The 17,928-nt window shown below is 40.4% G+C and overlaps 1 protein-coding gene and 1 long non-coding RNA gene across 6 annotated transcripts in view; one reads left to right on the forward strand and one right to left on the reverse strand.

The window, feature by feature from the left end:
• The window catches only part of SMARCA2 (SWI/SNF related, matrix associated, actin dependent regulator of chromatin, subfamily a, member 2), a 201,783-nt gene that overhangs the window by 115,283 nt on the left and 68,572 nt on the right, over positions 1-17,928 (reverse strand). Inside the window, exon 1 of one of the 4 annotated variants that reach the window (XM_018918419.3) lies at positions 878-1,023. The exons of 1 other annotated variant lie outside the window; for it this stretch is intronic. The gene's annotated coding sequence lies outside the window, so the exon portion shown is untranslated. Of the gene's footprint in view, positions 1-546; positions 664-877; positions 1,024-17,928 lie in introns of those variants that run through there. 2 more of the 4 variants (XM_018918420.3, XM_018918417.3) reach the window with 2 other exon arrangements.
• The window catches only part of LOC127061075 (uncharacterized), a 72,213-nt gene continuing 55,459 nt past the window's right edge, over positions 1,175-17,928 (forward strand). The window contains exons 1-4 of one of the 2 annotated variants that reach the window (XR_007780513.1): positions 1,175-1,583; positions 12,180-12,358; positions 12,761-13,043; positions 15,524-15,615. This is a non-coding gene — a long non-coding RNA (uncharacterized LOC127061075). The remainder of the gene's footprint in view (positions 1,584-12,179; positions 12,359-12,760; positions 13,044-15,523; positions 15,616-17,928) is intronic. The other variant, XR_007780514.1, reaches the window with a different exon arrangement.

Consider the following 17,928-nt stretch of genomic DNA (forward strand, 5'->3'; position numbering starts at 1 on the left):
CGGGAGGGGTACGACGACAAGCAAGCTATTTTGGGAAGTAAACCGCGACACCTTTACAGCAGGAGTGACTGCACAGTTAAAAACAAGAGACCGAAAAGCAACAGGAGCCGCAGCCCTGTTGGGCTAAAGTCCCAGCCCCCGCTTCTTCCCCCTCCCCGGTGTGTGCAATGTTTGTGACAGGCAGGCAGCGATGATCCGGATCATGGCCTCCCTAGCCCTGCCGGGGAATGCCGCTACTCTCCTCGCAGGCGAGACCGCTCCCCCATGCACCACGTTCCTCCCTCCCCATGCCTCCCCACTTCCCCTTGCTCGGCTGGGTCTGCGCCAGCGTGTGCCACGGCAGAGAAACAGCCCCACAGCACCGCGCTCTGCTGCCTCCGGACAGCCTGAACTTCACCCTGCGACCCCCGGCAGCTGCAGCGGAACCTCTCCCGGCCCGTCCGTGTGGGCTGTCGCTCCCCAAGGATCTATTTCTCCCGTGGCCGCTTCGCCCGCAGCCCGTGACACGCTCGCTGGGCGGCAAGACCGAGAGTGCCGCTGACTCACGAGTCAGCCACCGGCGACTCCGTGGGGGTTCTGTCGCTCCCACTCAGGCGATCCGCATCGTGATTATTCCATAATAATACCGGATCAAAACTTTCTTCTCTCCACCCACTGGGGGATATAAATATTCAGGAGGGCCGGGCGCAGGGGAAGGTAGGGAGAGGAAGCAGGTGGCACGGCGGCAGCTGGGACCGGCGGGGCCGTGCCCGGGGAAGGGAAGCGACAGTGAGAGGGAAGGTGGGCACGGTGCGAGCCGGCACAGCCGGTGACAATAAAGGACCGTGCCGGGCACGGGGAGCTGACGGGGTTGGACCGAGTTGCAAGTTGTATTTACCTTCCGCCCGGGCGGAGCGCCGTGCTGACTGTCGCTCCTCTCCCCCCTCAGTGAGTCACCCGAGTCCAGAACCGAAGCGAGGGACTAGATTACGAACATGACTTCATTGATGACAGCCATTCCCTCCTCTTCCTAAACTCCTGCCCCTCCTCCGGCCCCCCCTTCACGGACGCCACTGCTCAGGCAGCGGTGTTACCATTGGTCCGTCGGGCAGGGAGTGCCCGCCTCCTTGCGTAGAAGGGGTGGTCCTATTGGCCTGGGGAGCTGTCGCTCATCCGGGAGGCAGCGGGGCGGAGATGTTCAAGCGCGCGCGGGGCGGGGTGCGCTGCGCTCCGCGGCGCCGTGCGCAGGGCGAGCGCTGCGCTCCCGCGCCGGCCGTGCAGCGGTGGCAGCTTGCGCTCCCATCGGCTGCCGCCACCGCTCTCCCGCACCCCTCCCAGCTCGCCTCTGCGGCGCGCAGAGAGGGGCAGGACCTCTTTCCCCACGAAGGCGGCAGCAGGGTGCGGGCGGCACTCGCGGGAGTAGTTTGGGGAAGAGGTGAAGAAGGTGCTGGAACTGTGCTGTGCCTCTGCCCCGCTGGAGGGGCGGGGAGGAGCCAACGTGACGGGCCTGGGATCAGCTGTGCCTGGCTGTTGGGAGTGTGCGTCCGTGTGTATGCGCGCGCGCCCGGGGCGGGTGTCTCCCCCCCTTAAAAAAAAAGCACGTGGTGAGGAAAACTTACACCCCCTCCCCCCTCTCCTGTAGCTGAGGGTGTTGTGGACGAGAGCAGGCTGCTGGAAGCATTCCAGCGGAACAGGCCTGTCAGGCAGGCTTCGGCTCCAGCAGCGGTGCCGAGGCTGCGGAGGCGTCCGCGTGAAGAACCGCGGTGGACTTCTTTTTTATGCGGGATTGGGAGGGAAAATAGTGCAGTTGTGTTTGTTCCGTCTTGCTTGCTTTCGTTTGAGTAGGTTTTTCTAAAGTTGGTTTGGAAGGACGCTTTCCAGTTCCCTATCTTAGTGCCGGGTTTTTTTTTTTCTTTCTTTCTTTTTTTTTTTTTTTTTTTTTTTTTTTTGTTTTTATTTTTTGTTTGTTTGGTTTTTTTGGGGTTTTTTTGCTTCTGTTTGAGTTTTGCGTTTTTGTTTTTTTTTTTTTTTTTTTTTTTTTTTTTTTTAATGCTTAAGGTGGTTTTACGTGGTTTGCAGCCGGGGCTGCAGAACTCTCATGTTTTTTGTACAAGCTATACTTGTTCTGTAACAGGCGACTAAGTACTTCATTAAAATAATGGGCCCGCCTCTCTGAGGGTTTGTTGTTTTTTTCTTGAATGCGGGTTGTAGAGATTAAAAAAAAAAAATTACAGCCAGACTACTGTACTACATGTTACCGGTAGTTACATTTTTTTAAGATCATGTCACGTGGCCAGTATTTTCCTTTCTGAAAGTAAAATTTCAGAACAGCAAATACTCCATTTTGTACGTAAGAATGGAGTAAGAATGTTCGTAGGAACCTAAGCAAAATTAGTAGCTACTACAGAAACTCAGGTGTAAGGTTCCTGGGCTGCGGTCTCCTGGAGTAGTTAAAGACCTGAAGCAGTGCTGGGAGCACCAAATGCACCTCGTGGTCTTAAAGCAACAGATATTGTTTACATGGTGTTTAGCTTGGAGTTCTTTTTATTGTTCAAATCACCAATTTAAAGTGCTGGCAATACAGTGTTAATTATTACTGTTCCTGTAGTTTTCCAGCTTAATCGGCTTCATCTTATTTTTTATGGAAATGACCAAAATGCCGAAAGATAGGTGTGTAAGAATCAGTGCTAACTGGACAACACAGTATCAATAAAGTAAAAAGTTTAAAAGGCTGTAGTTTCAGTTCACCATTGTCAGTGAAAAATATTTACTTGGGAACAAAATCAAAGAAATTGAATCATTCAAATCTTAATATACGAAATAACTTATGTCATTATGTAAATCTTTTGGTCCACTTGTAATTTATAGCTTTGGATTTTGCTTTGTCTTAAGCTGCAAACTGGTGTCTAAGAGATAAAAGAATGTAGTTAACGTTCTTGGAACATTATGCTAATGGAAATGAAAGGGGTAAAGATATGCTTTTTCATTATATTTTTTTTTCTTAATACTGAAACTCCCAGTTTGTTTTTCCTCCTCCATTCCCCAGTGTAAATCTGAGTACTGTTTGCCTTTTTTCTCTGCAGAAGAGAAAACAAACATTAAATAATGGAGGGGAAGCTTTCTTTCAAAACAGCTCAACTGTTTGCTGGATTCAGCAACACTCAAACCATTCTAAACCAGGTCAACCCATTCTTTTTGTTAGAAAGCATACAGAGAAGAAAAAGAAATAAAAAGTTAATCTTTTACACAAAAGAAAAAGGGTTCTCTTGACTCTGGAATAGATGCAGCTATATTTAGTTAGTGATTATGTTTATTTTGGGAAGGTTGCACTAGCTGATTTCATTTTGTGAGAGCGTGAACATGCCTGTTGCTGGTGTCAGTCTGAAGGCTCTTTCTTTTTGTGTTTTGATGAAGTACCATTGACTCTTATTGTAATCTGTCTAGAGGGGATGGGAAACATGAGAGTTTTTTTGTCAAGGGAGGCATGTTCACCTGATACAAAAATCTTAATTGGGTCAGCAAGGCTTCCCTATATGAGACTTAAATAGCTGAAGCTTTGTGCATAATGAATATGTAAACATGATGAATAGTCACATGCTATAGGATAAATTTGTTTTCCTCTATTAATTTATCTAACATAACAAAAGGAAGAAAGAAGAGGGTTCTTAACTTGAATTAATGGTTTGGATGTGGCCATTAATGGTAAAATATAAAATTTTCAAACTATAGATGAGTTACTGCTACAAAAAGAGGTATGTCTTTGACTAGATAGATATGTAAAGACTAGCTAGATACGTTTTTGTGGAACTAAAGCTTGTTTATTTGAAGAATGATACCAACATACTAAGTCTGTTTAGAAACTAATGTATCAGTGGTTCTCTTGCAGGGACACTTCTACCAAAAGGAGGTCATTGCCACCAGGGAGTTGCAGTTGTTTACAGCAACCTCACCATTACCACCTTGAAACCCCTGCTGTAACAGGGCTGCTATTTCTGTGTTTGCTACCAATTGTCTGCCAGAGACAATTGCACTCACTGCAACAGAAATAGCAGAAAAGATTATATTTTAGTATTGCAGCTGGTCTTAGCAGAATCCAGCTGCTTTAGTCTGGCTGGCCTGTGAGAACAGGCTACGTCTAGAACATTCCAAGATGATGGCTTTATGCTCAGGCTTCTGCATAAAATTGTTCTTTCATGTGTCCAGGGAAATCATAAAGTGGATTTGCCATCCACTCATCTGTGGGCTATGATGGTTCCTTCACACCTGTGAATGCTGAAGGAGCTAGTAGACATGTTGCTCTCAGATCTTTGAAAGGTCATGGCAGTCAGGAGAGGTGCAACAATTTTAGAGGAAAGGAAGTACCACCCTCATCTTCAAAGAGGGCAAGAGGAGCTACAGGCCAATTGGTCTCATCTTAATCCCTGAAAAAGTAATTAAACATTTCATCCTGGAGGCCACCTTCATGCATGTGGTGGACACAAAGATGATGAAGACTAGTCAGCATGATTAACCAACCTGATTGCACTTTATGCTGAGACACCTGGGTGGATGAGAGGGAAGAGCAGTGGATGTTTACCTGGAGTTTGAGCAAGGATTTTGGTATTTGCTCTCTGGTATTATTCTTGTAGGCAAGCTCGGGAAGTAAGGGATGGCTGCATGACAGTGAGGTACAACCTCACTGACCCCTCATCCAGCCCAAATTTCCTGAGCTTGGAATGCAAATCCCTGAGGGTTGTAATCAGTGGCACAGGATCTCATTGGAGGCCTGTCTCTAGTGTTGTCCCCAGGGGTTCAGTACTGGTCCAGTATTGTTTAGCTTGTTTGTTAGTGACTTGGATCAAGAGGCAGCTGCCTCCTCAGTGAGTTCACTGACGACACAAAGCTGGAAGGAGTGTCCAGTACCCAAGAGAGCTGTGCAACCCTTCAGAATGACCTCAACAGGTTGAAGAGGTGGGCAGAGAGGAACTGTCTGAAATTCAATATGTCCAGTTCTGGGCTCCTCAGGACAGGAGAGGCATGTAGCTCCTGGAGCATGTCCCGCTGAGGGCAGCATAGATGGGGGTTGGAGCTGGGACAGGGCCTATTCAGTCTGGAAAAGAGAAGACTGAGAGAAGATCACATCAATGTGTATAAGTGTCTGATGGGTGGATGTCACAAGGATGGAGCCAAGTTCTCAGTAATGCTGAATAATGGGCAGAAACTGGAACATAGAAACATCCACCTGAGCATGAGGAAGAAATTCTCTACTAATTGAGCCCTGGAGCAGGCTGCCCAGAGCAGTTGAGGAGTTTCGTTCCCTAGAGTACTCAAAAGTAGTCTAGACAAAATTCTGACTGCCATGCTCTTGGGGATCGTGCTTGAGTGAGGAGGCTGGTGGCTTCCAGTGGTCTTCTCCTGACCCGTCTGTTAAAGGGGAGCAATACTTTCCCTCAAGTAGGTGAATCCTGGAGGGAAGGTTACTCTAACCATCTATTGTTGTGCTTCTTGTAATGACATGAGTATGTAATACTCTGTTGTATGTAGGGTGTATCTCAGCCTGGTATGATTGACAGCAGAGTCAATTTGAGCTGGTTCAAGCTTTTCCTTCTCTTGTGTGAAAGTTAATTACTATTTAATTTAAAACTAAAACTTATGTTCAAATACAAATCTTATGAAAATGTGCTTGTACTCATGCCGCTTTCCCCTTATTCTTTTTTTTTATGGAGACATGCTCATCTATCTGCATTCATAGGTTTTAAAGATAGAGCCTGTTTCAAAGTAGCTTCATTTGTTCTAAACTCTCAAGGTATTTTTGTGAGTGTTATTTTCAGGTGAGATCTTTTCAAAGCTAAATAGAGGTTAATAACAATCTTCTTGGTCGAAAGATCCTTTTTGAATACATTCCAGAATAAAGCTGATGCAGAGATAATCCACTACTGTTCCTATTTATTTTGTAGTCTCTAAAGTTCTAGAGTTTGGTTTGCTCTCATATATTACAGAGAGGAGAAGTGCACTGTGTTTTGTCTTTCTCCCTTTGTTTTTTTCAGGCTGTCATTGTACTTCCCAAGCAAATAGTCCCAGTTTTGTGTGTATGTTTTTACAAGAATAACACATGACACTTGATTTTTTTTGAATTTTATCTTAATGGTCTCTGAGCTCCTGCAATTTCTCAACATCCATTTCAGTTCCAATCCTCTCTTCTGCAGTGCACACCAAATCCCTCTAGCTTTGTGTCAGCTGCAGATTTTGTAAACATTCTCATTAGTGAAGAAATTTTAAAGACTTTTGAAGATAACCATGCCCAGAATGGATTTCTCTGGTACTCTGAAATATCCTCAGTTATTAAGCATTCATTCCTGGGTGTTGACCTGTTGTCATTCTGGCATCCCGTTATCTCCTTGTGTGCCTGTAGTAAGATGATTTGTTTTCTAGTTCTGGCTCTTCCTGGCCTGTTACACAGCCTGCTGGATGTGGTCAAATGTCTTTTGTTCAGTGGAGCAAACCCAAAATTCTGAACTGAAGCCTGATTTCTTAGAGAATCTATTTTGCTGTTCTTCCTGTGGTTAGTAGTGAATTTACCCATCTTAAAATTCTAAGAGTTTGCCTCTTAAGTACAAGAGGCAGGTAGAATCTATCATTATTAACTTACTCTGGTGTTCCTTTTTAGAATCATGCTAATTACAGGGCAGTGTCAGAATACATAAAGAAAATTACCACTGTAGAACTTTGAATATACTAGATTGTTAAAAATAATTTCTTTGCTCTATGATTACAAAGACTATGGTGATTCAGTTTAGTCCAAGTGAAAAACAAATATGGAGGACAATGAGTTTTTTCTTCAAATAAGGCTCAAGTCAAGCCACTATTCAAAGAATGACATACATTACATACGTGTAATATATGTTCTAATTTGGAATATGCTCTTAGGTTAGAAAGGAAATCTGTTTAGGCAGTGAATATTGTGGGCTTTTAAAAAGCGTGATTTGTCCTGAAAATTCTGTATAAACCACAGCTACACACGAGAAAAATCATATGAATGTTTGATTAGTAGAATTTCCTGAAATTTCTTTTTTTCTCTTCCACTTTTCTTTCCTCCAATCAAATTTGAGTTGTGTTACTCTCTTTTTTTCTCACAAGTGTTTATCTTTGCACTTTTCTCCTTCCTTCTTTACAGTTAGCTATTTTTTTAAATTTGCTTTTTCTTCCAGAATTTTTTTTCCTTCATCAGTGCTGATTATGCCAGTATTACGCACAGTGACAAGGTGAATTTACACTATGTAAAAAATACTCATTTTTATAAGCTACTGCTCCCCATGTAAACAATGTTTGAGAACCAATTATGAGTACTTTCTCTTCTTGAACTACAGGCTTTGGTTTTGCCCAGATGCAAGCATGTTTAAGACTGTGGAATCAAGGTAAAGCTAACTGCTATTAACAGGGCTTTCATCCTCCCTAAAATGTATTTTTTGTCATACTTAACTTCATCATATGAAAGGGGATATTCTTGTCCTGGCAACTACGAAAAAAGAAATTAAGTGGCACAGATAGAAAAAGAAACTCTAATTCTCATTCTCTGAAGAGAAAATGTAGAGATTTTTTGTTTGTTTTCACAGTATTTTTCTAGGTCCTCTTTCATTTGTGCTTAGTTTCAGTTTACAAGATTGTGAATCCACAAGCAAATCACAGGTTGTATCAATAAATATTTTTTTTCTAATTCTTGAGCAGTAGAATATGTTTGCAAATTCTCAGTCGTGGTATCTGTTTTCACATAATGCAATAACAACTGAATACAATTAGAACTTATGGGTAAATTTTGTAAATCAGTGCGCTGTATGAATTAGCTGGATATTGTAAGATTCTCTCCTACCTACCTAAACATGTAACATCTGAGACAAGTCCTGGAGTGTCTCATTAGCCTTCTTATCTCAGAAATGTATTTTATCAAAAATCAGCCTGGTTGGTATGATGATAAGGGAAAACAACAGTATAATGGGGAGGGAAATGGTTCTACTAAGAGGTAATTGTTTTGGTATTTTGTTAAATGTGTTCTCAGTGTGCAAGGGCAATTTTGTTGTGTACCATAACAGAGTTTTCCCAGATGAATGATTGCTAGCTGCTTAGTTACACAATTTGATCAGAAGTACCAAAGGCAAACAGCAGATCTGGGATGAGGAAGTTTTTCTAGAGGCTATCAAGCACCTGGATAAATTTGAGCCATCTCTGCTGCTACTCAGCTTGCAGAGTAATGGCAAGATAAAGCCTTGAGGGTGTTCTTAAGGGTGTTTTCTCTGTGCTCCCCTATGAGCTCATTGCTAACTGCTATAGGTAAGTAGGACCCTGGAGAGATTTTTATTTTCTATTTATACTTCTTCCTTACTAATCAATTGCATGAACAGGAAATGCAGCTACTCAAGAAGGAAGGTGTACAATTTAAGATGTGGAGTTTGTTTTCAGCTGTTCTTGTCAATATGCAGACTCTTTCTAATTTAGTGTTCACAGTCTGGTTAGGATATAATAGTAGTTTGCTTCTATTTAGCTTTGAACAACTGATCTTGAAGCCAAAATAAATTGTTCATCAAGGGATGGTGTACAGGACAGGCCATTCAGTAATGCTAATGGAAGAAGTAGATGTCAGCTTTCTGCAACTGTTGTTTACATTAGTCACGGCTTCTAGCAGTCTGCTTACACAACTATTCATATTACCATATTAACACAGAAATTCAGATAAATCAGGTAAATTTTGACTGGTAAAGTGCTGGACCTGATCTGGCATGACCCTAAATCTCAGAAGGCCAAATGTGTACTGAACTGTATGCAAAGTAGTGTGGTCAGCAGGGGGAAGCTCTCCCCCTCTGCTCTGCTCTGCTCTGCTGAGACCCCGCCTGCAGAGCTGCATCAGCTCTGGGGTTCCCAGCACAGGAATGATATGGAAGTGCTGGAGTGAGTCCAGAGGAGGCCACCAAGCTGACAGAAGGATGGAGCACCTCACCTGTTAAGAAAGGCTGAGAGAACTGGATTTGTTCAGCCTAGAGAAGAGAAGGCTTTGAAGTGACCTCATTGCAGCCTTCCAGTACCTGAAGGGAGCCTGCAAGAAAGATGTAGAAAGACTTTTTACCAGGACAGGTAAAAGGAAGAATGGTTTCCAACTGAAAGACAGGAGGTTTAGATTAGATACTAGGATATTCTCTCTTGTGAATGTCGTGAGGCATTAGAACAGGTTGCCTGCAGTAGCTGTCGATGTCCCTTCACTAGAAGTGTTTAAGGTGAGTTTGGATGGGACTTGGAGCAACCTGGTCCAGTGAAAGGTGGTGCTGCCCATGGCAGGAGTTGGAATTAGATCATTTTTAAGGCTCACTTCAACCCAGGCCATTCTATGATTCTATTATATGAACCAACCCATTGCATTTTGGCAAAGTAATGCTGCTTCAGACTGTGTTTTTGACATGTTACAGAGAACTTCATTCTTCACAAGAAATGTGTTAGGTGAAGGCAACCTTTAATCCAACCAGAAGGTGATTCCAGAAAAAATCATCCAGTCATAAACAGGATGATTATGACTGGATTTATTTTATTATACAAGGGATTAATAACTGTGAAGAAATTGTAAGTTCACATGGTCTAGCTTAGCCAGAAACATTTCTGTGTTAACAAGATTTCTGTGTTCCTTTTAGAAATCCCAATGATTTCTAAATTGTTGTTGTTCAGCCTCTTTACATGTTTCCTACTTTCTTGCATATAAATTCTGCTACTTAGCTTGCAAGAGTGTTGCGTTCATTGTTGCAGCAGCTTTGCCTGCTGTCTGAGGGCTAGAGGCTGTTTGGCCTTTGCGATCTTGTTTAGTGAGTTGTACATGTTAAACTTACCGTCAGTTTAAAAAAACATATTTTAATCTAGCTTTATAATGTACTTGGGTTAACTCACAATCATCTGCTGGACAGCTCTGGATAGCATAGGATAGTGATGATGATACTGTCCAGTTTGGCTTGTGCAATAAAAGGTAAGTTAGCTGAGACAGCTAGGCAAAGAAAGTTCTCAGAACAGCTGTAGCTATATACTGTCTTCATACCTTGGAAAAATCTTTATACTTTCAGAGACTTATGTATAAATGCAGAAAAAAATGTGTGTCAGTAGATGAAATTTTGAGGCTTAGCACAGATTATTCTCACCAGCTTTGCTACCTATGAAAAATTATTCTTCAAGGTTCTACTAGGCTCAAATAGTGCTCCTCTCTTTACAGCTGTGACAGAAATATTAGTAGTCTGAAATAAAACATTTTAATAGGACACTGTCCCTTGAGTAGGCTTCCTCTCCCGTAAATCATAAAACATGTTCCTGGAGTTGGTCTATTGGATTCTCAAATGTTTGTGGAGATTAAACTACTGGGTCTATGTTTGATGGTGCTGTTCCAGTTTAACCTATGATAGCCGAGGTGTGGGTATGGCACTGCTTCTTAAGCCAAAACCATGCAGAGGTTTTTGCTGTGGGGCTTTTTGGATGTCTAGGGATGTGGAGACTGTCACTACCAACTTCACAAAGTCAGCCTGTGCTTTCCATGAAGAGAAAATTTAGCCCCATTGAAGAGACTTTCCATCATGGGACAGTCCATTGTCCTGGCTGGCAGAAGCAGAATGGTGTGTTAGTAAAGTCTAATTGCTGCAACAGTTTGCTGTAATGCTTATGAGTCAGAGTCCTATATATCATTTGCCATGCACTCTTTAATACTCAGGAATATAATGTATGTGTGAGGCTGTTATCACAATCAAAACATTGTGTTCTTGTCCGCCTGATTTTTTTTTTTTTTTTTAGGATTTTTAAAAGCCTTCATCAGTCTGAAAGCCTCTAACTGTCTCAAATATAGAGGCATCTAGCCTCATAGTTTTAAATTATTCTCCTAAAATAGAGAATAATCACAATTATATTTTAATGAAAAACTGTTTGTAGGGCTATAAACTTTATTTTTAAATGCTTTTTGTAACAGAAGGAGCAGAATCAGATACAACTTCTGCACAGCATTAAAATAATCCATTTCTGATAAGAAGATACTCAGAGTATAAGTTTAATAAGTTCTGTGCAACAAGTTAGTAGCTTGTAGCACAGAACTTATCAGTGGTTTTCAAATATTTCTGTTATCAACTGTCATGAAACAAAATTTTTTTCCAACTTTCACTTCCTCTAGAGCACATAAAACACATGCAGTATAATGGCCATTCTAAATTTCTGAAAATTTACAACTTACTGAAAATATCTGGGACTTTTCTGCAAAATTAATGAGGACTTTTTCCACTATAAGATTTGTGTAGAATGATGTTCTCAGAGCAATAACAAAATAGAGCAAAACAACTCTCAGGTTAATCCCTGCAGCAGAGAGTGGGAATCTGGCAAAAAGTTGTCATCACTTGTTACCTATCTAGTTATAGAGGTGTTATAAATTGTCTTAAATGACATAAGAGATCTTGAAGAATATTAATGTTAAGCAATAAGGAGAAAGATTCAAGTAAATCTTGACATACTAGTATCTAGGAAGAAAATAGATAAATTTAATACTCAGAGTTAATTTGTTCAGGATAAAAGATGGAAATATCAAGGAAAACAAGCCATCATGCATCTGTGGGTTTGTACTGGAGAGGTGTTTGTCTAATAGGGGTTTAACTCTAGTTGCTACATTTCAATAAATGTAAAGGGATGCATTTAAATGGGTCATCTCTGATTAGAAGTTTGGAAAGCAGAATGGTTCCATTCCAGAGAGGCCAATAAGCTAAGTAAAGATACAGGCCTTAGTTACAAGGGGCTTGATATTAATATTCTAGGTGATGAAACTAGGTTGATACATTGTTGTTATTATTATATTGTCCATAGTGCTTATAATTTTGTCAGTTGTTTCCTGTATTATTTATTGGCCCATTGTCCTTCTTATTTAGCAGGGCAAATTGATTTTTCTAAGTGTGTCAGGGGTACAATCCTCTGCCTCTCTATTGCCTTCATGCATTCTCATATGTGCTAACAGTAACACTACAGACAATGGCTGTACACCCTTTGCCCCTGACTGCCATCTGCCTTTTCACCAGGCCCAGTATTGTGAACAAATTATCAAGCAAAGCAGGCTGTCAGTGTGGGATGCCTGGGTATAAGTGTATGGTGACATTTAGGTTCATGAACGCTAGTATGTGTGGTGCACAGACTGGTAAGCAGCACAGATGCATAATTGTATTAAACTTTCTCAGGAGTCTTTCAAAAAACACAGAAGACCTGAATTCTGCTGGTGAACTACTGAACTTCTTCTAAGACTGGATGCATTAAGAATAATAAAAAGGGAAGAAAACAAGTTTGTGAGTGGATAGATACTGAGAAGAATAGTAAGACAACCATCCCTCCACTGACCAAATAAAGTGGCATTTAAAAGGTAACTGGAAACCATTACTGGAGTGCTGTGTAAGAAAGCCCCAGAGACAAGGAACCAAATATAATCAGTTCCAAAAAATAAGCTATTATAGCTCTATATGTAAGGGATAAAATGACAAAATAACCCTCAAGCTAGCAACAGTTTAGTTGGAGATGCCATTGTGTAAGGTCTGAAGCAGATATGGACCACATGTCTTACAAAGCATTCATTATCCTGCACCACTGTAAACAAACCAAGCTATTTTTTGTGTCATTTGAAAATTATTAGGGGCATTATTGTTAATTAATTAATTGGAATTTATTATCATAAATTGTCTCTTTTGCAAAAGAGGTGATAATAGTTCTTGCAACAGGAAAATTGTTTTGAACTAATGATGAGAGTTATGTCTCTTCCCTCTTTCAGCAATTCTTCCCACATCACTCCCACTATGTTCAGCCATTTCCCTGCCTGTTCAGGAGGACTTGCAAGCGACTAAGTTTGCTACATCTGCCATGGTGTAAGACAACCAGGAGAAGAAAAAAACTTGGTGCTTTTGTTAATTCTGTTTGCTTCTGCTGCTGCCTTGCATCTCTCCAACTCTTTCCTCAGAAGCCGAGGTTATGCAAGTATGAAGTAAAACCAACTCTTCAGGTTGCATATGTTGCTGAAACAACTGATTATTTCTGTCTTATCCCAAATACAGCAGGTAGTCTGCTCTTCTGAATTGCTTCTACTTTGCCTGGGCCAAAAGCTATTTTTTTTCACTTGTGAAACTCTGAACAGGCTGAATTTTAGAAAGAACTATGTTCAGAGCAATATAAATAAAGGTTGCACAGGCATGTCTGTTTCTGAAGCCACCGCACAGAGGGAGGACTTTCCAGAAGAACCCCTGAGAGAAAAGGTGTGGCACAAATCCTTGCACAGGGCAATTCCAAACTGGAAGGTTAACCCTAAATACACTAGCACCATGCTAAATTCAGAAACCATCCCAAAAGTTAAATAGAAATTGTCCACTTAGAAACTGATCGGCTAGTTGGGGCAGACTTCTTGCTAGTCTTGTTGCCTGGGGAATTGACCTGCAAAACCTGTGTTTGTCACAGGTATAGAATAGCATAGAATTTCTAAATAGAATTTCTAAATAGAATTTAGCATAGAATTTCTAAATAAAGGAGTTGGTCCATATGCATGAGTAGGGGCAATAACAGCAAGTTGTCATTCCAGCCCAGCTATCAAAAACTTGTGGATGGTTGAAGAATAACCCAAATACACTGTGTTTCACTGCTACATAGTCAGCATCCACAGAGAATAACAGTGACAGGATGTGAAACTGTGTTACTCCAGCAAATCTAGGAATGAGGCTCCATTATCAGCATCATTGATGTATCCATTGCTCTTCCTTGATTCCTGTACCTCACCCATTAAACATGCAAAATTTTGGCTGCTTTGAAGAATGAAGGATCCCCCCCAAAATATTGGTCCTTCTACATACCCATTCTCTTTCCTATACCTATTACCTGTGGGTTAGAGTGGATGGGTTTATTAATTTGATTTGGGGGGGTCTTGTCCATATTTTTGTTTTTTGTTTGTTTGTTTTTTGTAAGTCTGCCTTTAAATATACATGAAACCTGATTTAATTGCATCTGTGTTCCTAGCTGGAATGCATGGTCTGCCTAGAAGAAAAACGGCCTTTTTCTTACCTGAGAGAGGAGCTGAGAAAGCACAAGAGAAGGCAAGAGTATGAGAAAAGTCATAATGTGCATAAGAAGCAAAGAAAGTTAAAACTAAATTATGGGAAAATATTCAGGCCAGGGAATGTAAAATGGAGGTTCCTTGCAGTTAGTGGGAAGTGCATTTGACTGGGCCAGTTCTTTTGCCTCCTCACGCCTGGTGCAGGTTTTTCAAGTAGCTAGCATATAACTTTAAAACTAACTTCTGTGCTTTGTTTCATCTGATAGGCGTACTTGGAACACCCTGTATAAGCAACTTCACACAGAAGCAATTATGATTGTAGTTGGTTAGAGGATGATCTTAGGGATAAAGGAGACTTAGTAGAGATTGTAAACAGTAACATTTTTATCGTGCTACTGTGGCTCACGTACACTTTTATATTTTGTTATGGTTAAAGGAGTGTTATAACAATTTAAGAAACAAGTGCGTTAATGCTGCTGCAATTGTGGAGAGGCTGAATTGAGGGTTAAGGCAATCTACCTTCAGGGATCTCAAATTTCAGTCATTATGGAAGTGTTTTTTTCCAGGCATAGCTTATTCATTTTAAGGATTATGTTGTTGTGTAATTTTACTCAAGAAACAACCTGGCTATTAGTAGACACCGGTGAGTAGAAAATCTGTTGTTAAAAGGACTGTGATTATGATAGTTACCACAAACCATGCAACAGACCATACAACCTGCACATCAGTTTAGGAGTGGAGGTCTGCAGTTGTATTGAAGATTTTATTTAATGGCCAGGCTTTGCCAGAGGCCCTCTGGAAAATCAAAGCATTAGTTTCACATTGGCAAAAAAAATGGCAAAGGTGTTAGTGCAGATGACTTGAAAGGTCATAGATTGAACCTTTTCTACTTTGTTTCTGAAAGTACACATGTTAATCTGGGTTTGTCCCTCTTTCGAAATTCTTTTATTTTTAACTCAGATAACAGCAAGTGATTTGCAGCCAAAATATTGTGGAACTATGCTGCACATAGCTACCATATTTTCTTGTCCTGACAAATACTACTTTCACTGTGGTTTTTTGTATCTTGGCTTAAAGAAAGTGGCATTGGAAGCTAAACTGAGTAGACTGTATTGATACTCCTGTTCAGATGCCTTACACTGGCCTTCTTTTTATGTACTCCTGGCATATGGAACCATGCTAACATGTGATGGTAGAATTTGTAGCTATGCATGCCATGAGGGTGCATTTTCTCCCCCCAGTATTTCCTTACATCTGCAATTACACTGTGGAGAATAATATTCTTATGCTGAAAGTGTAATTTGGCCAAACACATAAATTCTTGAAAGTTAGATAATCCCTACTTTGAAAGCACAAAGACAGCATGCTATTTCCCTGAAAAAAAAAAATAAAGTAGTGGCAGATATATGGACAGTACACAGTGGTCAATTCTTTATCCAATGATCTAGGTGGCAGAAGTGTTGAATCTGTGTTGATAGAGTGAATTTCCTCTTTCAGCTCGATACTTTTCATTAATTACTTGATGGGAAGAAGAGGGATATTTTGAAGGCATTCTGTAAAATAACCATGGTCAAGAAGAATTTTGACAGGTAGGTTTAATACTTATAGTTTTAAATTTGGGTTCTCTTTAGTAAAAATTCTTTAGAAAACAAGCCGTCCAAGAATAGATAGTAAAATAAATAGTGACTTATCTATCCTTGTAACGATTTGCTGAGTAACTTCGTGAGGTAGAAGTGTTTATAGGAGGATGTACTTTGATTTCAAATACAAGCAGGGTTTGTAAAGACACTCAAATCACTGTGCACATGGCAGCTTTGTTTGCTCCTGTGCTAGATTGGTTATATATTAGAATCTCATGCAACAGTTACATTAATGTGCAATTAATAACTTTAAAGGTTTGCTAAAATACTAGGCAGTTTTCTTTCTAATACCATAGAAGTTCTGCTATCCTTCCAAACATAGATTTTTGCACTACTGAGTTATTTTGGTGCCCTCTCCAAAAAGCACATTTCAAGTGTGCTGCAGTGTTGGGCCTTGCTGGCTTGTCTGCTAGCTGGAGGCTGGTTGGGTGTCTGTGACTGTTCAGTTCCAAAAGAGCCATTTTGTGGTTGTGGGGTTTGGGGCTTTTTTTGCAATATGATTCACAATCCACTTTCTTCAAGATCCACCACCCACAACTACTTTTTGGCCAAATTTGAGACTGAAAAGAGGGGATCCAGTAGTGACTTAGTCACTTCTGTTGTGTGCCAACAAGTTGCTCGTTTTCTGATTAGCCACCTGCTTTTGATCTGGATTATATCCAGACCTGCTCCAGCTGGCCAGAGAATGGGAATGTCAGCTGTAGTCAAGGATACCTGCAAAACACTGAGAGCTGCAGCAAAGCATCTTTGAAGAGAAGCATAGGGAAAAGCAAATTAAAGGGAAGGCAGGGGAAAAGTAGAGGCAAGGAGCCAATTTCTGATCTCAGCATTGCTGATGTCACCAATACGAATTTGGTCCACAGAGTGCTGAGGAAATGAGAATAGAAACAGGTCAGAGGGAAAGGTGACAGACTAGCACAGGTGACAGCAAGGGGAAAATTAATCATGTCTCAACTGTAATCTTAATGACTACTCTGCTTTAACACTTGAAGTGTCTCTTATTCATCCAAGAGCATAAAATTAATAAAATCTTTCCTACAGTCTGCTTGTATTTCATAGCAGCTCCAGAGAGGAATTTTTACTATAGGTGCACTTATTTGCAGATCCATTTGAAAAACAACATGCTTTTCACATCTAATGAAGAGGAAAAGGTTTAAATCTCCTCATGTTTCAAGTGGAATCCTATAGTAACAAACATACTTAAGATCTTCTTTCTTGTAGTGTTCTACACATTTCTAAGGTTGCTTAATTTGCTGGTGAATACCAACAAGTTTCAACTATTCCTTAAAACATGTTTTTGTAGAAAATTGCAACAAACACACAAAAACAAAAATTGTCTTCCTGAAATATTTTCTTTCGAAAATGGTAATGAAATTCTATTGCTGAATCAAAAAAAAGATGAAAATAAATGTTAAGTTTGCTGCAAGGATTTTTTAATTGTTTCACTCAACTACTCATTCTGAAAGTAGTTTTTCTTCTTCTAAAGTAAGGAACAGTAAATATGCACGAACAACCCCTCACCTGCTTTCAAGTATTCTTCAATCTAAAAAAGTTGTGTTTAATTATTTGTTTACAGTGAGTCCATTTAAAATTCTTTAATTTTTTGATCATTTGCTCTGGAAAGTTTTTGGTTTGTTGGGTTTTTTGGCGTGTTTTAGTTTGGTTTTTGGATTTTTTTGGTAGATTGACTGACAATCATAAAACTAAAGCAAATAATCAATTTCATGTGTCTAGGTACCAGAAGGGTTAATATCATTCAGCATGATAATATACATTGCAGTTACTGACTTTCACTAAACAGAAATAAGGCATTGGAATTCTTTTCTTGAATAGCACTATGATTTTTGGAAGTGTTTAAGAAGTCCCACTGAACTGAGGGAAAGGCAGCAATGTCTTATATTCCTATTTGCAAATACTTGGAGGCCCGATCTAGCAATAAGGTGTGCTATGTTGATTTTCTGACTGTTGCATTAGAAAGAACAGGGGTTTTTTGCTGATTTTTTTTTTTCTAAGTGTGCATTTATAGGAGATTGTCTTTGACTTGAAGCTTACAAACTTTGTCAAGTCTGAAAAATCACCTGTCACAAAAAAGAAAAAGCCAAAGAAAATTCTCCTTCCAGGTAGTAACAGTCTTAGACATAACTTAGAGATACTGTATATTAAAACATAGACATCCCCCTGCCCCTAGAAACAAAACTGTCATCTGAGGTCAACAGTTTACATTATTAAGATATTTGAAATTCTCATTTCCATATATTTCTG

Source organism: Serinus canaria, chromosome Z (genome assembly GCF_022539315.1).
Source record: "Serinus canaria isolate serCan28SL12 chromosome Z, serCan2020, whole genome shotgun sequence".
Taxonomy (NCBI): Eukaryota; Metazoa; Chordata; class Aves; order Passeriformes; family Fringillidae; genus Serinus; species Serinus canaria.